Raw genomic sequence first — 27629 nt, 5'->3', positions numbered from 1 at the left:
TTCCAGTACCCAACGCATTTTACTGGCGAATCATTTCATTTCATACCGTGTACAGCCCAGGCTCTATTGACCATTTTACGTTGTTCCTAGAGGCATACTTTGAATTAAAGAAAATATCCAAATAGCGTGTAGAACTCGTATGCATCATTCATGTTGCAAGGGTGGCGCTTCACTATTTACGGCTGCTGATTTCTTGGAGCTTTGCTTCGCGGCCACTTGCTCACAATTACGAACCGACATACCACGCCAAATATATTTATTTGGTACACAAAACATACGCGAGCAAAATGCATGTTGTACGACTTGTCACCACGACGGTTAGAATTCGACTCACTATTGCCAGTTTACAAAACTAATAATGAGATTAATTGATAAAAAAAGAAATAAATAATTAAAAACGATCACCGATCGTTCAAAGGGGTTGTATAGTTATTTAAAATGAAAAAAATTTACTTTTCAAACGCAGACTTTGTGCTTAAAAAAGCCAATGAGAAATATTATTGCCCTGTCTCTCCCGATGACAAAAAAATCATCGTTTATAAGTGCAAGATTCGTTGAGATCTTCAAATTCAAAGAACGGAAAAAAAGTTTGGGGGGAAAAAATACTGTTGGCGGCCTGTGGAACTGATTTACTTGAGAAGTGAGGACTAATGAAGAACCATGGCGGAGCTATGTGTGGAGGCTCTGACGCAGTGGTTCCCGACCTTTCTTAGGCCATGCCCCGTCAAAGCATCTCTGAAATCCTAATTTCCCTCAGTGAAACTTCATAGTCCCATAATATTTTTTACAACCATTATTTTGTGCTTTGCTTCCTTAAATTTTGAAACCAGGGATCTTTGATACCCTATCCCTCATTGCAGTGTTTCTCTTACTTTGGGGTCCTCAGAGAGACTTCGGCGGGCCGTGAGCTTGTATGAAAAAACAATTGACTCATTGTTTTTACATTGCTATACAGAGTATAATTTTTTAAAGGAGTTCGTGGCCTTCATTTCATAGGCACGGGAGAGGGTCCGTGAAATTTATTTTCCTTGGAACACAAAACATTAAGAACCGTTCCACTGAAAGAGAAAAATAAAAAGGCCATAAAGAAAAAATTGTTCAAAAATATAACTGATATAAAAAATGAAGGGAGTTTATAAGGTTCCAAGCCTCCATTAAAAAAGTCAAATTGCCAGCTTAGGAGGGGTGAACCAAAGCTGGTTAAAGAGTAAGCGTTCCCACAATGCATTGAAGGTAGGCGCAATAAAAACTGTAGTGTGAGAGGCGAAATAAGCGCGAGCACCTTGGCTTAGCCACGCCCATGTCTATTTTGATTGACACTCCACTTTCAAGGCTAGGTCCTCCACACACACACACTACGGTAAATATCATGTCTTAAAACCAGCTTTGGTCAACCTTTTACCGGCCGAAATTGAAGCTAACCTGCTGTCTTTCGGAAAGCGAAAGAAATGAGCCCATTCAGTTCTTGAACTTCTTTCACATCCTAAGAAGCAACTCGATGCTCCACCACTCGCCATATCAAATAACGTCAAAAAAATCAACAAAGGTAACGATTAAAAACTCGACAAAAAAGCAACGAGATGAAAAAAAATAACAAATATAACTTCAAATCCGGCATTACACTATAAAAAGTTGATAAAAGTTCGTTTATAAAACTTGATAAATGCAACCAATTGGCGGATTAGCTAAGTTGGCTTGAATGTAACAGATGTGCTAACATTCTTCAAGTTTTATAAAAGACTTTCGTCAAACTTTTATAGCGTAATACCGGCTCAAGAAAGAAATTTGATCCTTAGAAGGGCCTTTTGAAAATTAAATAAAATTTAAGGATGAAATTTAAAATAAGACGAAAATGATAGAAGAGCGAGCACCTGACAAAATATGGAATTCGCGACCTGTTTTTCCATAGCAACTATGACGCCTTTCTCTAGATAGGTCTGGCGCGGACCCACCACTTCACTACATGAACAATAATAAACCCCTCTCGGGGTCCCAAAAATTTCCTTAAGCTCATTTATGTTGCTCCTCTCCACGGTAATCTTTAGTAAAAGGCGAAAGATTAGCTCGAAGGTTGAAGAGAAGCCAGAGCATACGCATTTATGATTTGAGAAATTATATCAATATTGTTGCCTGAAGAAAAGTTTAACCGTCAATATATTTTTGCATAAACGGAAATAACTATAATATTTTTATTTATTGTCTATGTTTTTTTACATGTTTTCTGGATAAAATCTTTGCTTTTTTGTTGAAAAATGTTATAATTATTTGTTTCATCAAGAACATGTGCCTAGCATCTTCTCCCTAGATGGCAGCACATTCATATTGAAAACATCGTTTTGAATATGAAATAAGTATAGAATAGTGTCTCTCAACTTTCTGGAAACAAGCACCAGTAAAACGTCTGAAACAATATGACGCACCACTTGTGTCTCGTATTAAGAGATATTCCTGTAATTCCACAAATTTGTCCCATTTTTTTTCAATGATACTTATTTGAATTTGTAATATAATCGCGAATACAAAGTGTTTTCATAATATAAATTATATGATAATTATGGCAAAAATTATAAATATTCATCTCGCATATTTAACGTCACGTTTGACATGTTTTTTTTAAAAATTTTTATTACGGTTACTTACTTCTAACAATGTTTTTGATGACAATGGGTGATGTCTCGAATTTAACGTATTCGTTTATAAAAGATACCGGTTTACCGTATTTTTCTCAACGAAACATGGTCAATGATCATTTGAATATTTTTTTCGTGAAATATATTTTTGTTTATTGAGATTTGTACCAGCGGCCCTTTATTTCCACGCCCTTCAGCAACTGCAGCAGTAATTAGCAAATTGCATTTAAAACAATAAATTACAATTTTTTGGGAAAATTTAGTGATAATCCGTATTTAGGAGGATAAAATGAAAAAATTGTCACTTCTCGGCCATTTGGCTGAGATAAATAAATTGTCGGTTCTCTGGCATTTGGCTAAGATAAATGACAAATTGTTGCTCGCCCATTTGGCTGAGATATATAAATTGCCGCTTCTCGGCCATTTGGCTAAGATGAAAGACTTACGGCTTCTCAGCCATATAGCTGATATAAATCACTTACCACTGTCTGCCGTATAGCTAAGGTGAATCCGCTTCCCGGCAGTTTGGCCAATCGGAATAACTTGACATTTCTCGGCCATTTGGCTAAGATAAATAAACTGTCGCATCTCGGCCATTTGACTAAGATAAATAAATTGTCACTTCTCAGCCATGTGGCTGAGATAAATAAATTGTCGCTTCTCGACCATTTGGCTAAGATATATAAATTGTCACTTCTAGGCCATTTGGCTGAGACAAGTAAATTGTCGCTTCTCGGCCATTTAGCTAAGACGAAAGACTTACTGCTTCTCAGCCATATAGCTGATATACATAAGCCTATATACCAAATCTATATTACAACTTATATACACCGTATCTAAAAAGGGTGCATGGCTACTAGTACCTACAGTTTGCCACTTTCCAGTACCCAACGCATTTTACTGGCGAATCATTTCATTTCATACCGTGTACAGCCCAGGCTCTATTGACCATTTTACGTTGTTCCTAGAGGCATACTTTGAATTAAAGAAAATATCCAAATAGCGTGTAGAACTCGTATGCATCATTCATGTTGCAAGGGTGGCGCTTCACTATTTACGGCTGCTGATTTCTTGGAGCTTTGCTTCGCGGCCACTTGCTCACAATTACGAACCGACATACCACGCCAAATATATTTATTTGGTACACAAAACATACGCGAGCAAAATGCATGTTGTACGACTTGTCACCACGACGGTTAGAATTCGACTCACTATTGCCAGTTTACAAAACTAATAATGAGATTAATTGATAAAAAAAGAAATAAATAATTAAAAACGATCACCGATCGTTCAAAGGGGTTGTATAGTTATTTAAAATGAAAAAAATTTACTTTTCAAACGCAGACTTTGTGCTTAAAAAAGCCAATGAGAAATATTATTGCCCTGTCTCTCCCGATGACAAAAAAATCATCGTTTATAAGTGCAAGATTCGTTGAGATCTTCAAATTCAAAGAACGGAAAAAAAGTTTGGGGGGAAAAAATACTGTTGGCGGCCTGTGGAACTGATTTACTTGAGAAGTGAGGACTAATGAAGAACCATGGCGGAGCTATGTGTGGAGGCTCTGACGCAGTGGTTCCCGACCTTTCTTAGGCCATGCCCCGTCAAAGCATCTCTGAAATCCTAATTTCCCTCAGTGAAACTTCATAGTCCCATAATATTTTTTACAACCATTATTTTGTGCTTTGCTTCCTTAAATTTTGAAACCAGGGATCTTTGATACCCTATCCCTCATTGCAGTGTTTCTCTTACTTTGGGGTCCTCAGAGAGACTTCGGCGGGCCGTGAGCTTGTATGAAAAAACAATTGACTCATTGTTTTTACATTGCTATACAGAGTATAATTTTTTAAAGGAGTTCGTGGCCTTCATTTCATAGGCACGGGAGAGGGTCCGTGAAATTTATTTTCCTTGGAACACAAAACATTAAGAACCGTTCCACTGAAAGAGAAAAATAAAAAGGCCATAAAGAAAAAATTGTTCAAAAATATAACTGATATAAAAAATGAAGGGAGTTTATAAGGTTCCAAGCCTCCATTAAAAAAGTCAAATTGCCAGCTTAGGAGGGGTGAACCAAAGCTGGTTAAAGAGTAAGCGTTCCCACAATGCATTGAAGGTAGGCGCAATAAAAACTGTAGTGTGAGAGGCGAAATAAGCGCGAGCACCTTGGCTTAGCCACGCCCATGTCTATTTTGATTGACACTCCACTTTCAAGGCTAGGTCCTCCACACACACACACTACGGTAAATATCATGTCTTAAAACCAGCTTTGGTCAACCTTTTACCGGCCGAAATTGAAGCTAACCTGCTGTCTTTCGGAAAGCGAAAGAAATGAGCCCATTCAGTTCTTGAACTTCTTTCACATCCTAAGAAGCAACTCGATGCTCCACCACTCGCCATATCAAATAACGTCAAAAAAATCAACAAAGGTAACGATTAAAAACTCGACAAAAAAGCAACGAGATGAAAAAAAATAACAAATATAACTTCAAATCCGGCATTACACTATAAAAAGTTGATAAAAGTTCGTTTATAAAACTTGATAAATGCAACCAATTGGCGGATTAGCTAAGTTGGCTTGAATGTAACAGATGTGCTAACATTCTTCAAGTTTTATAAAAGACTTTCGTCAAACTTTTATAGCGTAATACCGGCTCAAGAAAGAAATTTGATCCTTAGAAGGGCCTTTTGAAAATTAAATAAAATTTAAGGATGAAATTTAAAATAAGACGAAAATGATAGAAGAGCGAGCACCTGACAAAATATGGAATTCGCGACCTGTTTTTCCATAGCAACTATGACGCCTTTCTCTAGATAGGTCTGGCGCGGACCCACCACTTCACTACATGAACAATAATAAACCCCTCTCGGGGTCCCAAAAATTTCCTTAAGCTCATTTATGTTGCTCCTCTCCACGGTAATCTTTAGTAAAAGGCGAAAGATTAGCTCGAAGGTTGAAGAGAAGCCAGAGCATACGCATTTATGATTTGAGAAATTATATCAATATTGTTGCCTGAAGAAAAGTTTAACCGTCAATATATTTTTGCATAAACGGAAATAACTATAATATTTTTATTTATTGTCTATGTTTTTTTACATGTTTTCTGGATAAAATCTTTGCTTTTTTGTTGAAAAATGTTATAATTATTTGTTTCATCAAGAACATGTGCCTAGCATCTTCTCCCTAGATGGCAGCACATTCATATTGAAAACATCGTTTTGAATATGAAATAAGTATAGAATAGTGTCTCTCAACTTTCTGGAAACAAGCACCAGTAAAACGTCTGAAACAATATGACGCACCACTTGTGTCTCGTATTAAGAGATATTCCTGTAATTCCACAAATTTGTCCCATTTTTTTTCAATGATACTTATTTGAATTTGTAATATAATCGCGAATACAAAGTGTTTTCATAATATAAATTATATGATAATTATGGCAAAAATTATAAATATTCATCTCGCATATTTAACGTCACGTTTGACATGTTTTTTTTAAAATTTTTTATTACGGTTACTTACTTCTAACAATGTTTTTGATGACAATGGGTGATGTCTCGAATTTAACGTATTCGTTTATAAAAGATACCGGTTTACCGTATTTTTCTCAACGAAACATGGTCAATGATCATTTGAATATTTTTTTCGTGAAATATATTTTTGTTTATTGAGATTTGTACCAGCGGCCCTTTATTTCCACGCCCTTCAGCAACTGCAGCAGTAATTAGCAAATTGCATTTAAAACAATAAATTACAATTTTTTGGGAAAATTTAGTGATAATCCGTATTTAGGAGGATAAAATGAAAAAATTGTCACTTCTCGGCCATTTGGCTGAGATAAATAAATTGTCGGTTCTCTGGCATTTGGCTAAGATAAATGACAAATTGTTGCTCGCCCATTTGGCTGAGATATATAAATTGCCGCTTCTCGGCCATTTGGCTAAGATGAAAGACTTACGGCTTCTCAGCCATATAGCTGATATAAATCACTTACCACTGTCTGCCGTATAGCTAAGGTGAATCCGCTTCCCGGCAGTTTGGCCAATCGGAATAACTTGACATTTCTCGGCCATTTGGCTAAGATAAATAAACTGTCGCATCTCGGCCATTTGACTAAGATAAATAAATTGTCACTTCTCAGCCATGTGGCTGAGATAAATAAATTGTCGCTTCTCGACCATTTGGCTAAGATATATAAATTGTCACTTCTAGGCCATTTGGCTGAGACAAGTAAATTGTCGCTTCTCGGCCATTTAGCTAAGACGAAAGACTTACTGCTTCTCAGCCATATAGCTGATATACATAAGCCTATATACCAAATCTATATTACAACTTATATACACCGTATCTAAAAAGGGTGCATGGCTACTAGTACCTACAGTTTGCCACTTTCCAGTACCCAACGCATTTTACTGGCGAATCATTTCATTTCATACCGTGTACAGCCCAGGCTCTATTGACCATTTTACGTTGTTCCTAGAGGCATACTTTGAATTAAAGAAAATATCCAAATAGCGTGTAGAACTCGTATGCATCATTCATGTTGCAAGGGTGGCGCTTCACTATTTACGGCTGCTGATTTCTTGGAGCTTTGCTTCGCGGCCACTTGCTCACAATTACGAACCGACATACCACGCCAAATATATTTATTTGGTACACAAAACATACGCGAGCAAAATGCATGTTGTACGACTTGTCACCACGACGGTTAGAATTCGACTCACTATTGCCAGTTTACAAAACTAATAATGAGATTAATTGATAAAAAAAGAAATAAATAATTAAAAACGATCACCGATCGTTCAAAGGGGTTGTATAGTTATTTAAAATGAAAAAAATTTACTTTTCAAACGCAGACTTTGTGCTTAAAAAAGCCAATGAGAAATATTATTGCCCTGTCTCTCCCGATGACAAAAAAATCATCGTTTATAAGTGCAAGATTCGTTGAGATCTTCAAATTCAAAGAACGGAAAAAAAGTTTGGGGGAAAAAATACTGTTGGCGGCCTGTGGAACTGATTTACTTGAGAAGTGAGGACTAATGAAGAACCATGGCGGAGCTATGTGTGGAGGCTCTGACGCAGTGGTTCCCGACCTTTCTTAGGCCATGCCCCGTCAAAGCATCTCTGAAATCCTAATTTCCCTCAGTGAAACTTCATAGTCCCATAATATTTTTTACAACCATTATTTTGTGCTTTGCTTCCTTAAATTTTGAAACCAGGGATCTTTGATACCCTATCCCCCATTGCAGTGTTTCTCTTACTTTGGGGTCCTCAGAGAGACTTCGGCGGGCCGTGAGCTTGTATGAAAAAACAATTGACTCATTGTTTTTACATTGCTATACAGAGTATAATTTTTTAAAGGAGTTCGTGGCCTTCATTTCATAGGCACGGGAGAGGGTCCGTGAAATTTATTTTCCTTGGAACACAAAACATTAAGAACCGTTCCACTGAAAGAGAAAAATAAAAAGGCCATAAAGAAAAAATTGTTCAAAAATATAACTGATATAAAAAATGAAGGGAGTTTATAAGGTTCCAAGCCTCCATTAAAAAAGTCAAATTGCCAGCTTAGGAGGGGTGAACCAAAGCTGGTTAAAGAGTAAGCGTTCCCACAATGCATTGAAGGTAGGCGCAATAAAAACTGTAGTGTGAGAGGCGAAATAAGCGCGAGCACCTTGGCTTAGCCACGCCCATGTCTATTTTGATTGACACTCCACTTTCAAGGCTAGGTCCTCCACACACACACACTACGGTAAATATCATGTCTTAAAACCAGCTTTGGTCAACCTTTTACCGGCCGAAATTGAAGCTAACCTGCTGTCTTTCGGAAAGCGAAAGAAATGAGCCCATTCAGTTCTTGAACTTCTTTCACATCCTAAGAAGCAACTCGATGCTCCACCACTCGCCATATCAAATAACGTCAAAAAAATCAACAAAGGTAACGATTAAAAACTCGACAAAAAAGCAACGAGATGAAAAAAAATAACAAATATAACTTCAAATCCGGCATTACACTATAAAAAGTTGATAAAAGTTCGTTTATAAAACTTGATAAATGCAACCAATTGGCGGATTAGCTAAGTTGGCTTGAATGTAACAGATGTGCTAACATTCTTCAAGTTTTATAAAAGACTTTCGTCAAACTTTTATAGCGTAATACCGGCTCAAGAAAGAAATTTGATCCTTAGAAGGGCCTTTTGAAAATTAAATAAAATTTAAGGATGAAATTTAAAATAAGACGAAAATGATAGAAGAGCGAGCACCTGACAAAATATGGAATTCGCGACCTGTTTTTCCATAGCAACTATGACGCCTTTCTCTAGATAGGTCTGGCGCGGACCCACCACTTCACTACATGAACAATAATAAACCCCTCTCGGGGTCCCAAAAATTTCCTTAAGCTCATTTATGTTGCTCCTCTCCACGGTAATCTTTAGTAAAAGGCGAAAGATTAGCTCGAAGGTTGAAGAGAAGCCAGAGCATACGCATTTATGATTTGAGAAATTATATCAATATTGTTGCCTGAAGAAAAGTTTAACCGTCAATATATTTTTGCATAAACGGAAATAACTATAATATTTTTATTTATTGTCTATGTTTTTTTACATGTTTTCTGGATAAAATCTTTGCTTTTTTGTTGAAAAATGTTATAATTATTTGTTTCATCAAGAACATGTGCCTAGCATCTTCTCCCTAGATGGCAGCACATTCATATTGAAAACATCGTTTTGAATATGAAATAAGTATAGAATAGTGTCTCTCAACTTTCTGGAAACAAGCACCAGTAAAACGTCTGAAACAATATGACGCACCACTTGTGTCTCGTATTAAGAGATATTCCTGTAATTCCACAAATTTGTCCCATTTTTTTTCAATGATACTTATTTGAATTTGTAATATAATCGCGAATACAAAGTGTTTTCATAATATAAATTATATGATAATTATGGCAAAAATTATAAATATTCATCTCGCATATTTAACGTCACGTTTGACATGTTTTTTTTAAAATTTTTTATTACGGTTACTTACTTCTAACAATGTTTTTGATGACAATGGGTGATGTCTCGAATTTAACGTATTCGTTTATAAAAGATACCGGTTTACCGTATTTTTCTCAACGAAACATGGTCAATGATCATTTGAATATTTTTTTCGTGAAATATATTTTTGTTTATTGAGATTTGTACCAGCGGCCCTTTATTTCCACGCCCTTCAGCAACTGCAGCAGTAATTAGCAAATTGCATTTAAAACAATAAATTACAATTTTTTGGGAAAATTTAGTGATAATCCGTATTTAGGAGGATAAAATGAAAAAATTGTCACTTCTCGGCCATTTGGCTGAGATAAATAAATTGTCGGTTCTCTGGCATTTGGCTAAGATAAATGACAAATTGTTGCTCGCCCATTTGGCTGAGATATATAAATTGCCGCTTCTCGGCCATTTGGCTAAGATGAAAGACTTACGGCTTCTCAGCCATATAGCTGATATAAATCACTTACCACTGTCTGCCGTATAGCTAAGGTGAATCCGCTTCCCGGCAGTTTGGCCAATCGGAATAACTTGACATTTCTCGGCCATTTGGCTAAGATAAATAAACTGTCGCATCTCGGCCATTTGACTAAGATAAATAAATTGTCACTTCTCAGCCATGTGGCTGAGATAAATAAATTGTCGCTTCTCGACCATTTGGCTAAGATATATAAATTGTCACTTCTAGGCCATTTGGCTGAGACAAGTAAATTGTCGCTTCTCGGCCATTTAGCTAAGACGAAAGACTTACTGCTTCTCAGCCATATAGCTGATATACATAAGCCTATATACCAAATCTATATTACAACTTATATACACCGTATCTAAAAAGGGTGCATGGCTACTAGTACCTACAGTTTGCCACTTTCCAGTACCCAACGCATTTTACTGGCGAATCATTTCATTTCATACCGTGTACAGCCCAGGCTCTATTGACCATTTTACGTTGTTCCTAGAGGCATACTTTGAATTAAAGAAAATATCCAAATAGCGTGTAGAACTCGTATGCATCATTCATGTTGCAAGGGTGGCGCTTCACTATTTACGGCTGCTGATTTCTTGGAGCTTTGCTTCGCGGCCACTTGCTCACAATTACGAACCGACATACCACGCCAAATATATTTATTTGGTACACAAAACATACGCGAGCAAAATGCATGTTGTACGACTTGTCACCACGACGGTTAGAATTCGACTCACTATTGCCAGTTTACAAAACTAATAATGAGATTAATTGATAAAAAAAGAAATAAATAATTAAAAACGATCACCGATCGTTCAAAGGGGTTGTATAGTTATTTAAAATGAAAAAAATTTACTTTTCAAACGCAGACTTTGTGCTTAAAAAAGCCAATGAGAAATATTATTGCCCTGTCTCTCCCGATGACAAAAAAATCATCGTTTATAAGTGCAAGATTCGTTGAGATCTTCAAATTCAAAGAACGGAAAAAAAGTTTGGGGGGAAAAAATACTGTTGGCGGCCTGTGGAACTGATTTACTTGAGAAGTGAGGACTAATGAAGAACCATGGCGGAGCTATGTGTGGAGGCTCTGACGCAGTGGTTCCCGACCTTTCTTAGGCCATGCCCCGTCAAAGCATCTCTGAAATCCTAATTTCCCTCAGTGAAACTTCATAGTCCCATAATATTTTTTACAACCATTATTTTGTGCTTTGCTTCCTTAAATTTTGAAACCAGGGATCTTTGATACCCTATCCCCCATTGCAGTGTTTCTCTTACTTTGGGGTCCTCAGAGAGACTTCGGCGGGCCGTGAGCTTGTATGAAAAAACAATTGACTCATTGTTTTTACATTGCTATACAGAGTATAATTTTTTAAAGGAGTTCGTGGCCTTCATTTCATAGGCACGGGAGAGGGTCCGTGAAATTTATTTTCCTTGGAACACAAAACATTAAGAACCGTTCCACTGAAAGAGAAAAATAAAAAGGCCATAAAGAAAAAATTGTTCAAAAATATAACTGATATAAAAAATGAAGGGAGTTTATAAGGTTCCAAGCCTCCATTAAAAAAGTCAAATTGCCAGCTTAGGAGGGGTGAACCAAAGCTGGTTAAAGAGTAAGCGTTCCCACAATGCATTGAAGGTAGGCGCAATAAAAACTGTAGTGTGAGAGGCGAAATAAGCGCGAGCACCTTGGCTTAGCCACGCCCATGTCTATTTTGATTGACACTCCACTTTCAAGGCTAGGTCCTCCACACACACACACTACGGTAAATATCATGTCTTAAAACCAGCTTTGGTCAACCTTTTACCGGCCGAAATTGAAGCTAACCTGCTGTCTTTCGGAAAGCGAAAGAAATGAGCCCATTCAGTTCTTGAACTTCTTTCACATCCTAAGAAGCAACTCGATGCTCCACCACTCGCCATATCAAATAACGTCAAAAAAATCAACAAAGGTAACGATTAAAAACTCGACAAAAAAGCAACGAGATGAAAAAAAATAACAAATATAACTTCAAATCCGGCATTACACTATAAAAAGTTGATAAAAGTTCGTTTATAAAACTTGATAAATGCAACCAATTGGCGGATTAGCTAAGTTGGCTTGAATGTAACAGATGTGCTAACATTCTTCAAGTTTTATAAAAGACTTTCGTCAAACTTTTATAGCGTAATACCGGCTCAAGAAAGAAATTTGATCCTTAGAAGGGCCTTTTGAAAATTAAATAAAATTTAAGGATGAAATTTAAAATAAGACGAAAATGATAGAAGAGCGAGCACCTGACAAAATATGGAATTCGCGACCTGTTTTTCCATAGCAACTATGACGCCTTTCTCTAGATAGGTCTGGCGCGGACCCACCACTTCACTACATGAACAATAATAAACCCCTCTCGGGGTCCCAAAAATTTCCTTAAGCTCATTTATGTTGCTCCTCTCCACGGTAATCTTTAGTAAAAGGCGAAAGATTAGCTCGAAGGTTGAAGAGAAGCCAGAGCATACGCATTTATGATTTGAGAAATTATATCAATATTGTTGCCTGAAGAAAAGTTTAACCGTCAATATATTTTTGCATAAACGGAAATAACTATAATATTTTTATTTATTGTCTATGTTTTTTTACATGTTTTCTGGATAAAATCTTTGCTTTTTTGTTGAAAAATGTTATAATTATTTGTTTCATCAAGAACATGTGCCTAGCATCTTCTCCCTAGATGGCAGCACATTCATATTGAAAACATCGTTTTGAATATGAAATAAGTATAGAATAGTGTCTCTCAACTTTCTGGAAACAAGCACCAGTAAAACGTCTGAAACAATATGACGCACCACTTGTGTCTCGTATTAAGAGATATTCCTGTAATTCCACAAATTTGTCCCATTTTTTTTCAATGATACTTATTTGAATTTGTAATATAATCGCGAATACAAAGTGTTTTCATAATATAAATTATATGATAATTATGGCAAAAATTATAAATATTCATCTCGCATATTTAACGTCACGTTTGACATGTTTTTTTTAAAAATTTTTATTACGGTTACTTACTTCTAACAATGTTTTTGATGACAATGGGTGATGTCTCGAATTTAACGTATTCGTTTATAAAAGATACCGGTTTACCGTATTTTTCTCAACGAAACATGGTCAATGATCATTTGAATATTTTTTTCGTGAAATATATTTTTGTTTATTGAGATTTGTACCAGCGGCCCTTTATTTCCACGCCCTTCAGCAACTGCAGCAGTAATTAGCAAATTGCATTTAAAACAATAAATTACAATTTTTTGGGAAAATTTAGTGATAATCCGTATTTAGGAGGATAAAATGAAAAAATTGTCACTTCTCGGCCATTTGGCTGAGATAAATAAATTGTCGGTTCTCTGGCATTTGGCTAAGATAAATGACAAATTGTTGCTCGCCCATTTGGCTGAGATATATAAATTGCCGCTTCTCGGCCATTTGGCTAAGATGAAAGACTTACGGCTTCTCAGCCATATAGCTGATATAAATCACTTACCACTGTCTGCCGTATAGCTAAGGTGAATCCGCTTCCCGGCAGTTTGGCCAATCGGAATAACTTGACATTTCTCGGCCATTTGGCTAAGATAAATAAACTGTCGCATCTCGGCCATTTGACTAAGATAAATAAATTGTCACTTCTCAGCCATGTGGCTGAGATAAATAAATTGTCGCTTCTCGACCATTTGGCTAAGATATATAAATTGTCACTTCTAGGCCATTTGGCTGAGACAAGTAAATTGTCGCTTCTCGGCCATTTAGCTAAGACGAAAGACTTACTGCTTCTCAGCCATATAGCTGATATACATAAGCCTATATACCAAATCTATATTACAACTTATATACACCGTATCTAAAAAGGGTGCATGGCTACTAGTACCTACAGTTTGCCACTTTCCAGTACCCAACGCATTTTACTGGCGAATCATTTCATTTCATACCGTGTACAGCCCAGGCTCTATTGACCATTTTACGTTGTTCCTAGAGGCATACTTTGAATTAAAGAAAATATCCAAATAGCGTGTAGAACTCGTATGCATCATTCATGTTGCAAGGGTGGCGCTTCACTATTTACGGCTGCTGATTTCTTGGAGCTTTGCTTCGCGGCCACTTGCTCACAATTACGAACCGACATACCACGCCAAATATATTTATTTGGTACACAAAACATACGCGAGCAAAATGCATGTTGTACGACTTGTCACCACGACGGTTAGAATTCGACTCACTATTGCCAGTTTACAAAACTAATAATGAGATTAATTGATAAAAAAAGAAATAAATAATTAAAAACGATCACCGATCGTTCAAAGGGGTTGTATAGTTATTTAAAATGAAAAAAATTTACTTTTCAAACGCAGACTTTGTGCTTAAAAAAGCCAATGAGAAATATTATTGCCCTGTCTCTCCCGATGACAAAAAAATCATCGTTTATAAGTGCAAGATTCGTTGAGATCTTCAAATTCAAAGAACGGAAAAAAAGTTTGGGGGGAAAAAATACTGTTGGCGGCCTGTGGAACTGATTTACTTGAGAAGTGAGGACTAATGAAGAACCATGGCGGAGCTATGTGTGGAGGCTCTGACGCAGTGGTTCCCGACCTTTCTTAGGCCATGCCCCGTCAAAGCATCTCTGAAATCCTAATTTCCCTCAGTGAAACTTCATAGTCCCATAATATTTTTTACAACCATTATTTTGTGCTTTGCTTCCTTAAATTTTGAAACCAGGGATCTTTGATACCCTATCCCCCATTGCAGTGTTTCTCTTACTTTGGGGTCCTCAGAGAGACTTCGGCGGGCCGTGAGCTTGTATGAAAAAACAATTGACTCATTGTTTTTACATTGCTATACAGAGTATAATTTTTTAAAGGAGTTCGTGGCCTTCATTTCATAGGCACGGGAGAGGGTCCGTGAAATTTATTTTCCTTGGAACACAAAACATTAAGAACCGTTCCACTGAAAGAGAAAAATAAAAAGGCCATAAAGAAAAAATTGTTCAAAAATATAACTGATATAAAAAATGAAGGGAGTTTATAAGGTTCCAAGCCTCCATTAAAAAAGTCAAATTGCCAGCTTAGGAGGGGTGAACCAAAGCTGGTTAAAGAGTAAGCGTTCCCACAATGCATTGAAGGTAGGCGCAATAAAAACTGTAGTGTGAGAGGCGAAATAAGCGCGAGCACCTTGGCTTAGCCACGCCCATGTCTATTTTGATTGACACTCCACTTTCAAGGCTAGGTCCTCCACACACACACACTACGGTAAATATCATGTCTTAAAACCAGCTTTGGTCAACCTTTTACCGGCCGAAATTGAAGCTAACCTGCTGTCTTTCGGAAAGCGAAAGAAATGAGCCCATTCAGTTCTTGAACTTCTTTCACATCCTAAGAAGCAACTCGATGCTCCACCACTCGCCATATCAAATAACGTCAAAAAAATCAACAAAGGTAACGATTAAAAACTCGACAAAAAAGCAACGAGATGAAAAAAAATAACAAATATAACTTCAAATCCGGCATTACACTATAAAAAGTTGATAAAAGTTCGTTTATAAAACTTGATAAATGCAACCAATTGGCGGATTAGCTAAGTTGGCTTGAATGTAACAGATGTGCTAACATTCTTCAAGTTTTATAAAAGACTTTCGTCAAACTTTTATAGCGTAATACCGGCTCAAGAAAGAAATTTGATCCTTAGAAGGGCCTTTTGAAAATTAAATAAAATTTAAGGATGAAATTTAAAATAAGACGAAAATGATAGAAGAGCGAGCACCTGACAAAATATGGAATTCGCGACCTGTTTTTCCATAGCAACTATGACGCCTTTCTCTAGATAGGTCTGGCGCGGACCCACCACTTCACTACATGAACAATAATAAACCCCTCTCGGGGTCCCAAAAATTTCCTTAAGCTCATTTATGTTGCTCCTCTCCACGGTAATCTTTAGTAAAAGGCGAAAGATTAGCTCGAAGGTTGAAGAGAAGCCAGAGCATACGCATTTATGATTTGAGAAATTATATCAATATTGTTGCCTGAAGAAAAGTTTAACCGTCAATATATTTTTGCATAAACGGAAATAACTATAATATTTTTATTTATTGTCTATGTTTTTTTACATGTTTTCTGGATAAAATCTTTGCTTTTTTGTTGAAAAATGTTATAATTATTTGTTTCATCAAGAACATGTGCCTAGCATCTTCTCCCTAGATGGCAGCACATTCATATTGAAAACATCGTTTTGAATATGAAATAAGTATAGAATAGTGTCTCTCAACTTTCTGGAAACAAGCACCAGTAAAACGTCTGAAACAATATGACGCACCACTTGTGTCTCGTATTAAGAGATATTCCTGTAATTCCACAAATTTGTCCCATTTTTTTTCAATGATACTTATTTGAATTTGTAATATAATCGCGAATACAAAGTGTTTTCATAATATAAATTATATGATAATTATGGCAAAAATTATAAATATTCATCTCGCATATTTAACGTCACGTTTGACATGTTTTTTTTAAAAATTTTTATTACGGTTACTTACTTCTAACAATGTTTTTGATGACAATGGGTGATGTCTCGAATTTAACGTATTCGTTTATAAAAGATACCGGTTTACCGTATTTTTCTCAACGAAACATGGTCAATGATCATTTGAATATTTTTTTCGTGAAATATATTTTTGTTTATTGAGATTTGTACCAGCGGCCCTTTATTTCCACGCCCTTCAGCAACTGCAGCAGTAATTAGCAAATTGCATTTAAAACAATAAATTACAATTTTTTGGGAAAATTTAGTCATAATCCGTATTTAGGAGGATAAAATGAAAAAATTGTCACTTCTCGGCCATTTGGCTGAGATAAATAAATTGTCGGTTCTCTGGCATTTGGCTAAGATAAATGACAAATTGTTGCTCGCCCATTTGGCTGAGATATATAAATTGCCGCTTCTCGGCCATTTGGCTAAGATGAAAGACTTACGGCTTCTCAGCCATATAGCTGATATAAATCACTTACCACTGTCTGCCGTATAGCTAAGGTGAATCCGCTTCCCGGCAGTTTGGCCAATCGGAATAACTTGACATTTCTCGGCCATTTGGCTAAGATAAATAAACTGTCGCATCTCGGCCATTTGACTAAGATAAATAAATTGTCACTTCTCAGCCATGTGGCTGAGATAAATAAATTGTCGCTTCTCGACCATTTGGCTAAGATATATAAATTGTCACTTCTAGGCCATTTGGCTGAGACAAGTAAATTGTCGCTTCTCGGCCATTTAGCTAAGACGAAAGACTTACTGCTTCTCAGCCATATAGCTGATATACATAAGCCTATATACCAAATCTATATTACAACTTATATACACCGTATCTAAAAAGGGTGCATGGCTACTAGTACCTACAGTTTGCCACTTTCCAGTACCCAACGCATTTTACTGGCGAATCATTTCATTTCATACCGTGTACAGCCCAGGCTCTATTGACCATTTTACGTTGTTCCTAGAGGCATACTTTGAATTAAAGAAAATATCCAAATAGCGTGTAGAACTCGTATGCATCATTCATGTTGCAAGGGTGGCGCTTCACTATTTACGGCTGCTGATTTCTTGGAGCTTTGCTTCGCGGCCACTTGCTCACAATTACGAACCGACATACCACGCCAAATATATTTATTTGGTACACAAAACATACGCGAGCAAAATGCATGTTGTACGACTTGTCACCACGACGGTTAGAATTCGACTCACTATTGCCAGTTTACAAAACTAATAATGAGATTAATTGATAAAAAAAGAAATAAATAATTAAAAACGATCACCGATCGTTCAAAGGGGTTGTATAGTTATTTAAAATGAAAAAAATTTACTTTTCAAACGCAGACTTTGTGCTTAAAAAAGCCAATGAGAAATATTATTGCCCTGTCTCTCCCGATGACAAAAAAATCATCGTTTATAAGTGCAAGATTCGTTGAGATCTTCAAATTCAAAGAACGGAAAAAAAGTTTGGGGGGAAAAAATACTGTTGGCGGCCTGTGGAACTGATTTACTTGAGAAGTGAGGACTAATGAAGAACCATGGCGGAGCTATGTGTGGAGGCTCTGACGCAGTGGTTCCCGACCTTTCTTAGGCCATGCCCCGTCAAAGCATCTCTGAAATCCTAATTTCCCTCAGTGAAACTTCATAGTCCCATAATATTTTTTACAACCATTATTTTGTGCTTTGCTTCCTTAAATTTTGAAACCAGGGATCTTTGATACCCTATCCCCCATTGCAGTGTTTCTCTTACTTTGGGGTCCTCAGAGAGACTTCGGCGGGCCGTGAGCTTGTATGAAAAAACAATTGACTCATTGTTTTTACATTGCTATACAGAGTATAATTTTTTAAAGGAGTTCGTGGCCTTCATTTCATAGGCACGGGAGAGGGTCCGTGAAATTTATTTTCCTTGGAACACAAAACATTAAGAACCGTTCCACTGAAAGAGAAAAATAAAAAGGCCATAAAGAAAAAATTGTTCAAAAATATAACTGATATAAAAAATGAAGGGAGTTTATAAGGTTCCAAGCCTCCATTAAAAAAGTCAAATTGCCAGCTTAGGAGGGGTGAACCAAAGCTGGTTAAAGAGTAAGCGTTCCCACAATGCATTGAAGGTAGGCGCAATAAAAACTGTAGTGTGAGAGGCGAAATAAGCGCGAGCACCTTGGCTTAGCCACGCCCATGTCTATTTTGATTGACACTCCACTTTCAAGGCTAGGTCCTCCACACACACACACTACGGTAAATATCATGTCTTAAAACCAGCTTTGGTCAACCTTTTACCGGCCGAAATTGAAGCTAACCTGCTGTCTTTCGGAAAGCGAAAGAAATGAGCCCATTCAGTTCTTGAACTTCTTTCACATCCTAAGAAGCAACTCGATGCTCCACCACTCGCCATATCAAATAACGTCAAAAAAATCAACAAAGGTAACGATTAAAAACTCGACAAAAAAGCAACGAGATGAAAAAAAATAACAAATATAACTTCAAATCCGGCATTACACTATAAAAAGTTGATAAAAGTTCGTTTATAAAACTTGATAAATGCAACCAATTGGCGGATTAGCTAAGTTGGCTTGAATGTAACAGATGTGCTAACATTCTTCAAGTTTTATAAAAGACTTTCGTCAAACTTTTATAGCGTAATACCGGCTCAAGAAAGAAATTTGATCCTTAGAAGGGCCTTTTGAAAATTAAATAAAATTTAAGGATGAAATTTAAAATAAGACGAAAATGATAGAAGAGCGAGCACCTGACAAAATATGGAATTCGCGACCTGTTTTTCCATAGCAACTATGACGCCTTTCTCTAGATAGGTCTGGCGCGGACCCACCACTTCACTACATGAACAATAATAAACCCCTCTCGGGGTCCCAAAAATTTCCTTAAGCTCATTTATGTTGCTCCTCTCCACGGTAATCTTTAGTAAAAGGCGAAAGATTAGCTCGAAGGTTGAAGAGAAGCCAGAGCATACGCATTTATGATTTGAGAAATTATATCAATATTGTTGCCTGAAGAAAAGTTTAACCGTCAATATATTTTTGCATAAACGGAAATAACTATAATATTTTTATTTATTGTCTATGTTTTTTTACATGTTTTCTGGATAAAATCTTTGCTTTTTTGTTGAAAAATGTTATAATTATTTGTTTCATCAAGAACATGTGCCTAGCATCTTCTCCCTAGATGGCAGCACATTCATATTGAAAACATCGTTTTGAATATGAAATAAGTATAGAATAGTGTCTCTCAACTTTCTGGAAACAAGCACCAGTAAAACGTCTGAAACAATATGACGCACCACTTGTGTCTCGTATTAAGAGATATTCCTGTAATTCCACAAATTTGTCCCATTTTTTTTCAATGATACTTATTTGAATTTGTAATATAATCGCGAATACAAAGTGTTTTCATAATATAAATTATATGATAATTATGGCAAAAATTATAAATATTCATCTCGCATATTTAACGTCACGTTTGACATGTTTTTTTTAAAAATTTTTATTACGGTTACTTACTTCTAACAATGTTTTTGATGACAATGGGTGATGTCTCGAATTTAACGTATTCGTTTATAAAAGATACCGGTTTACCGTATTTTTCTCAACGAAACATGGTCAATGATCATTTGAATATTTTTTTCGTGAAATATATTTTTGTTTATTGAGATTTGTACCAGCGGCCCTTTATTTCCACGCCCTTCAGCAACTGCAGCAGTAATTAGCAAATTGCATTTAAAACAATAAATTACAATTTTTTGGGAAAATTTAGTGATAATCCGTATTTAGGAGGATAAAATGAAAAAATTGTCACTTCTCGGCCATTTGGCTGAGATAAATAAATTGTCGGTTCTCTGGCATTTGGCTAAGATAAATGACAAATTGTTGCTCGCCCATTTGGCTGAGATATATAAATTGCCGCTTCTCGGCCATTTGGCTAAGATGAAAGACTTACGGCTTCTCAGCCATATAGCTGATATAAATCACTTACCACTGTCTGCCGTATAGCTAAGGTGAATCCGCTTCCCGGCAGTTTGGCCAATCGGAATAACTTGACATTTCTCGGCCATTTGGCTAAGATAAATAAACTGTCGCATCTCGGCCATTTGACTAAGATAAATAAATTGTCACTTCTCAGCCATGTGGCTGAGATAAATAAATTGTCGCTTCTCGACCATTTGGCTAAGATATATAAATTGTCACTTCTAGGCCATTTGGCTGAGACAAGTAAATTGTCGCTTCTCGGCCATTTAGCTAAGACGAAAGACTTACTGCTTCTCAGCCATATAGCTGATATACATAAGCCTATATACCAAATCTATATTACAACTTATATACACCGTATCTAAAAAGGGTGCATGGCTACTAGTACCTACAGTTTGCCACTTTCCAGTACCCAACGCATTTTACTGGCGAATCATTTCATTTCATACCGTGTACAGCCCAGGCTCTATTGACCATTTTACGTTGTTCCTAGAGGCATACTTTGAATTAAAGAAAATATCCAAATAGCGTGTAGAACTCGTATGCATCATTCATGTTGCAAGGGTGGCGCTTCACTATTTACGGCTGCTGATTTCTTGGAGCTTTGCTTCGCGGCCACTTGCTCACAATTACGAACCGACATACCACGCCAAATATATTTATTTGGTACACAAAACATACGCGAGCAAAATGCATGTTGTACGACTTGTCACCACGACGGTTAGAATTCGACTCACTATTGCCAGTTTACAAAACTAATAATGAGATTAATTGATAAAAAAAGAAATAAATAATTAAAAACGATCACCGATCGTTCAAAGGGGTTGTATAGTTATTTAAAATGAAAAAAATTTACTTTTCAAACGCAGACTTTGTGCTTAAAAAAGCCAATGAGAAATATTATTGCCCTGTCTCTCCCGATGACAAAAAAATCATCGTTTATAAGTGCAAGATTCGTTGAGATCTTCAAATTCAAAGAACGGAAAAAAAGTTTGGGGGGAAAAAATACTGTTGGCGGCCTGTGGAACTGATTTACTTGAGAAGTGAGGACTAATGAAGAACCATGGCGGAGCTATGTGTGGAGGCTCTGACGCAGTGGTTCCCGACCTTTCTTAGGCCATGCCCCGTCAAAGCATCTCTGAAATCCTAATTTCCCTCAGTGAAACTTCATAGTCCCATAATATTTTTTACAACCATTATTTTGTGCTTTGCTTCCTTAAATTTTGAAACCAGGGATCTTTGATACCCTATCCCCCATTGCAGTGTTTCTCTTACTTTGGGGTCCTCAGAGAGACTTCGGCGGGCCGTGAGCTTGTATGAAAAAACAATTGACTCATTGTTTTTACATTGCTATACAGAGTATAATTTTTTAAAGGAGTTCGTGGCCTTCATTTCATAGGCACGGGAGAGGGTCCGTGAAATTTATTTTCCTTGGAACACAAAACATTAAGAACCGTTCCACTGAAAGAGAAAAATAAAAAGGCCATAAAGAAAAAATTGTTCAAAAATATAACTGATATAAAAAATGAAGGGAGTTTATAAGGTTCCAAGCCTCCATTAAAAAAGTCAAATTGCCAGCTTAGGAGGGGTGAACCAAAGCTGGTTAAAGAGTAAGCGTTCCCACAATGCATTGAAGGTAGGCGCAATAAAAACTGTAGTGTGAGAGGCGAAATAAGCGCGAGCACCTTGGCTTAGCCACGCCCATGTCTATTTTGATTGACACTCCACTTTCAAGGCTAGGTCCTCCACACACACACACTACGGTAAATATCATGTCTTAAAACCAGCTTTGGTCAACCTTTTACCGGCCGAAATTGAAGCTAACCTGCTGTCTTTCGGAAAGCGAAAGAAATGAGCCCATTCAGTTCTTGAACTTCTTTCACATCCTAAGAAGCAACTCGATGCTCCACCACTCGCCATATCAAATAACGTCAAAAAAATCAACAAAGGTAACGATTAAAAACTCGACAAAAAAGCAACGAGATGAAAAAAAATAACAAATATAACTTCAAATCCGGCATTACACTATAAAAAGTTGATAAAAGTTCGTTTATAAAACTTGATAAATGCAACCAATTGGCGGATTAGCTAAGTTGGCTTGAATGTAACAGATGTGCTAACATTCTTCAAGTTTTATAAAAGACTTTCGTCAAACTTTTATAGCGTAATACCGGCTCAAGAAAGAAATTTGATCCTTAGAAGGGCCTTTTGAAAATTAAATAAAATTTAAGGATGAAATTTAAAATAAGACGAAAATGATAGAAGAGCGAGCACCTGACAAAATATGGAATTCGCGACCTGTTTTTCCATAGCAACTATGACGCCTTTCTCTAGATAGGTCTGGCGCGGACCCACCACTTCACTACATGAACAATAATAAACCCCTCTCGGGGTCCCAAAAATTTCCTTAAGCTCATTTATGTTGCTCCTCTCCACGGTAATCTTTAGTAAAAGGCGAAAGATTAGCTCGAAGGTTGAAGAGAAGCCAGAGCATACGCATTTATGATTTGAGAAATTATATCAATATTGTTGCCTGAAGAAAAGTTTAACCGTCAATATATTTTTGCATAAACGGAAATAACTATAATATTTTTATTTATTGTCTATGTTTTTTTACATGTTTTCTGGATAAAATCTTTGCTTTTTTGTTGAAAAATGTTATAATTATTTGTTTCATCAAGAACATGTGCCTAGCATCTTCTCCCTAGATGGCAGCACATTCATATTGAAAACATCGTTTTGAATATGAAATAAGTATAGAATAGTGTCTCTCAACTTTCTGGAAACAAGCACCAGTAAAACGTCTGAAACAATATGACGCACCACTTGTGTCTCGTATTAAGAGATATTCCTGTAATTCCACAAATTTGTCCCATTTTTTTTCAATGATACTTATTTGAATTTGTAATATAATCGCGAATACAAAGTGTTTTCATAATATAAATTATATGATAATTATGGCAAAAATTATAAATATTCATCTCGCATATTTAACGTCACGTTTGACATGTTTTTTTTAAAATTTTTTATTACGGTTACTTACTTCTAACAATGTTTTTGATGACAATGGGTGATGTCTCGAATTTAACGTATTCGTTTATAAAAGATACCGGTTTACCGTATTTTTCTCAACGAAACATGGTCAATGATCATTTGAATATTTTTTTCGTGAAATATATTTTTGTTTATTGAGATTTGTACCAGCGGCCCTTTATTTCCACGCCCTTCAGCAACTGCAGCAGTAATTAGCAAATTGCATTTAAAACAATAAATTACAATTTTTTGGGAAAATTTAGTGATAATCCGTATTTAGGAGGATAAAATGAAAAAATTGTCACTTCTCGGCCATTTGGCTGAGATAAATAAATTGTCGGTTCTCTGGCATTTGGCTAAGATAAATGACAAATTGTTGCTCGCCCATTTGGCTGAGATATATAAATTGCCGCTTCTCGGCCATTTGGCTAAGATGAAAGACTTACGGCTTCTCAGCCATATAGCTGATATAAATCACTTACCACTGTCTGCCGTATAGCTAAGGTGAATCCGCTTCCCGGCAGTTTGGCCAATCGGAATAACTTGACATTTCTCGGCCATTTGGCTAAGATAAATAAACTGTCGCATCTCGGCCATTTGACTAAGATAAATAAATTGTCACTTCTCAGCCATGTGGCTGAGATAAATAAATTGTCGCTTCTCGACCATTTGGCTAAGATATATAAATTGTCACTTCTAGGCCATTTGGCTGAGACAAGTAAATTGTCGCTTCTCGGCCATTTAGCTAAGACGAAAGACTTACTGCTTCTCAGCCATATAGCTGATATACATAAGCCTATATACCAAATCTATATTACAACTTATATACACCGTATCTAAAAAGGGTGCATGGCTACTAGTACCTACAGTTTGCCACTTTCCAGTACCCAACGCATTTTACTGGCGAATCATTTCATTTCATACCGTGTACAGCCCAGGCTCTATTGACCATTTTACGTTGTTCCTAGAGGCATACTTTGAATTAAAGAAAATATCCAAATAGCGTGTAGAACTCGTATGCATCATTCATGTTGCAAGGGTGGCGCTTCACTATTTACGGCTGCTGATTTCTTGGAGCTTTGCTTCGCGGCCACTTGCTCACAATTACGAACCGACATACCACGCCAAATATATTTATTTGGTACACAAAACATACGCGAGCAAAATGCATGTTGTACGACTTGTCACCACGACGGTTAGAATTCGACTCACTATTGCCAGTTTACAAAACTAATAATGAGATTAATTGATAAAAAAAGAAATAAATAATTAAAAACGATCACCGATCGTTCAAAGGGGTTGTATAGTTATTTAAAATGAAAAAAATTTACTTTTCAAACGCAGACTTTGTGCTTAAAAAAGCCAATGAGAAATATTATTGCCCTGTCTCTCCCGATGACAAAAAAATCATCGTTTATAAGTGCAAGATTCGTTGAGATCTTCAAATTCAAAGAACGGAAAAAAAGTTTGGGGGAAAAAATACTGTTGGCGGCCTGTGGAACTGATTTACTTGAGAAGTGAGGACTAATGAAGAACCATGGCGGAGCTATGTGTGGAGGCTCTGACGCAGTGGTTCCCGACCTTTCTTAGGCCATGCCCCGTCAAAGCATCTCTGAAATCCTAATTTCCCTCAGTGAAACTTCATAGTCCCATAATATTTTTTACAACCATTATTTTGTGCTTTGCTTCCTTAAATTTTGAAACCAGGGATCTTTGATACCCTATCCCCCATTGCAGTGTTTCTCTTACTTTGGGGTCCTCAGAGAGACTTCGGCGGGCCGTGAGCTTGTATGAAAAAACAATTGACTCATTGTTTTTACATTGCTATACAGAGTATAATTTTTTAAAGGAGTTCGTGGCCTTCATTTCATAGGCACGGGAGAGGGTCCGTGAAATTTATTTTCCTTGGAACACAAAACATTAAGAACCGTTCCACTGAAAGAGAAAAATAAAAAGGCCATAAAGAAAAAATTGTTCAAAAATATAACTGATATAAAAAATGAAGGGAGTTTATAAGGTTCCAAGCCTCCATTAAAAAAGTCAAATTGCCAGCTTAGGAGGGGTGAACCAAAGCTGGTTAAAGAGTAAGCGTTCCCACAATGCATTGAAGGTAGGCGCAATAAAAACTAGTGTGAGAGGCGAAATAAGCGCGAGCACCTTGGCTTAGCCACGCCCATGTCTATTTTGATTGACACTCCACTTTCAAGGCTAGGTCCTCCACACACACACACTACGGTAAATATCATGTCTTAAAACCAGCTTTGGTCAACCTTTTACCGGCCGAAATTGAAGCTAACCTGCTGTCTTTCGGAAAGCGAAAGAAATGAGCCCATTCAGTTCTTGAACTTCTTTCACATCCTAAGAAGCAACTCGATGCTCCACCACTCGCCATATCAAATAACGTCAAAAAAATCAACAAAGGTAACGATTAAAAACTCGACAAAAAAGCAACGAGATGAAAAAAAATAACAAATATAACTTCAAATCCGGCATTACACTATAAAAAGTTGATAAAAGTTCGTTTATAAAACTTGATAAATGCAACCAATTGGCGGATTAGCTAAGTTGGCTTGAATGTAACAGATGTGCTAACATTCTTCAAGTTTTATAAAAGACTTTCGTCAAACTTTTATAGCGTAATACCGGCTCAAGAAAGAAATTTGATCCTTAGAAGGGCCTTTTGAAAATTAAATAAAATTAAAGGATGAAATTTAAAATAAGACGAAAATGATAGAAGAGCGAGCACCTGACAAAATATGGAATTCGCGACCTGTTTTTCCATAGCAACTATGACGCCTTTCTCTAGATAGGTCTGGCGCGGACCCACCACTTCACTACATGAACAATAATAAACCCCTCTCGGGGTCCCAAAAATTTCCTTAAGCTCATTTATGTTGCTCCTCTCCACGGTAATCTTTAGTAAAAGGCGAAAGATTAGCTCGAAGGTTGAAGAGAAGCCAGAGCATACGCATTTATGATTTGAGAAATTATATCAATATTGTTGCCTGAAGAAAAGTTTAACCGTCAATATATTTTTGCATAAACGGAAATAACTATAATATTTTTATTTATTGTCTATGTTTTTTTACATGTTTTCTGGATAAAATCTTTGCTTTTTTGTTGAAAAATGTTATAATTATTTGTTTCATCAAGAACATGTGCCTAGCATCTTCTCCCTAGATGGCAGCACATTCATATTGAAAACATCGTTTTGAATATGAAATAAGTATAGAATAGTGTCTCTCAACTTTCTGGAAACAAGCACCAGTAAAACGTCTGAAACAATATGACGCACCACTTGTGTCTCGTATTAAGAGATATTCCTGTAATTCCACAAATTTGTCCCATTTTTTTTCAATGATACTTATTTGAATTTGTAATATAATCGCGAATACAAAGTGTTTTCATAATATAAATTATATGATAATTATGGCAAAAATTATAAATATTCATCTCGCATATTTAACGTCACGTTTGACATGTTTTTTTTAAAAATTTTTATTACGGTTACTTACTTCTAACAATGTTTTTGATGACAATGGGTGATGTCTCGAATTTAACGTATTCGTTTATAAAAGATACCGGTTTACCGTATTTTTCTCAACGAAACATGGTCAATGATCATTTGAATATTTTTCTCGTGAAATATATTTTTGTTTATTGAGATTTGTACCAGCGGCCCTTCATTTCCACGCCCTTCAGCAACTGCAGCAGTAATTAGCAAATTGCATTTAAAACAATAAATTACAATTTTTTGGGAAAATTTAGTCATAATCCGTATTTAGGAGGATAAAATGAAAAAATTGTCACTTCTCGGCCATTTGGCTGAGATAAATAAATTGTCGGTTCTCTGGCATTTGGCTAAGATAAATGACAAATTGTTGCTCGCCCATTTGGCTGAGATATATAAATTGCCGCTTCTCGGCCATTTGGCTAAGATGAAAGACTTACG

General features: G+C 36.5%; 8 non-coding genes across 8 annotated transcripts; all 8 read right to left on the bottom strand.

Moving 5' to 3' along the window:
• Positions 1 to 1975: 1975 nt before the first annotated feature.
• On the bottom strand, positions 1976 to 2091 carry LOC149065995 (U5 spliceosomal RNA). Its single transcript, XR_016195573.1, has one exon. It is a non-coding gene; the product is annotated as a U5 spliceosomal RNA (small nuclear RNA).
• A 3392-nt stretch (positions 2092 to 5483) lies between these two features.
• Positions 5484 to 5599, bottom strand: LOC149065994 (U5 spliceosomal RNA). The gene has a single exon (XR_016195572.1). It is a non-coding gene; the product is annotated as a U5 spliceosomal RNA (small nuclear RNA).
• A 3391-nt stretch (positions 5600 to 8990) lies between these two features.
• LOC149065993 (U5 spliceosomal RNA) lies at positions 8991 to 9106 on the bottom strand. Its single transcript, XR_016195571.1, has one exon. It is a non-coding gene; the product is annotated as a U5 spliceosomal RNA (small nuclear RNA).
• Positions 9107 to 12498: 3392 nt separating this feature from the next.
• LOC149065992 (U5 spliceosomal RNA) lies at positions 12499 to 12614 on the bottom strand. The gene has a single exon (XR_016195569.1). It is a non-coding gene; the product is annotated as a U5 spliceosomal RNA (small nuclear RNA).
• Positions 12615 to 16006: 3392 nt separating this feature from the next.
• Positions 16007 to 16122, bottom strand: LOC149065991 (U5 spliceosomal RNA). Its single transcript, XR_016195568.1, has one exon. It is a non-coding gene; the product is annotated as a U5 spliceosomal RNA (small nuclear RNA).
• Positions 16123 to 19514: 3392 nt separating this feature from the next.
• Positions 19515 to 19630, bottom strand: LOC149065990 (U5 spliceosomal RNA). Its single transcript, XR_016195567.1, has one exon. It is a non-coding gene; the product is annotated as a U5 spliceosomal RNA (small nuclear RNA).
• A 3392-nt stretch (positions 19631 to 23022) lies between these two features.
• On the bottom strand, positions 23023 to 23138 carry LOC149065989 (U5 spliceosomal RNA). The gene has a single exon (XR_016195566.1). It is a non-coding gene; the product is annotated as a U5 spliceosomal RNA (small nuclear RNA).
• A 3389-nt stretch (positions 23139 to 26527) lies between these two features.
• LOC149065988 (U5 spliceosomal RNA) lies at positions 26528 to 26643 on the bottom strand. The gene has a single exon (XR_016195565.1). It is a non-coding gene; the product is annotated as a U5 spliceosomal RNA (small nuclear RNA).
• Positions 26644 to 27629: the final 986 nt, after the last annotated feature.

Source organism: Pholcus phalangioides, unplaced genomic scaffold (assembly GCF_987345545.1).
Source record: "Pholcus phalangioides strain wild (caught in Gottingen) unplaced genomic scaffold, Ppha-v1.0 ptg000036l_1, whole genome shotgun sequence".
Taxonomy (NCBI): Eukaryota; Metazoa; Arthropoda; class Arachnida; order Araneae; family Pholcidae; genus Pholcus; species Pholcus phalangioides.
The sequence above is the reverse complement of the archived record's forward strand: the minus strand, read 5'-3'. Positions and strand labels throughout refer to the sequence as shown.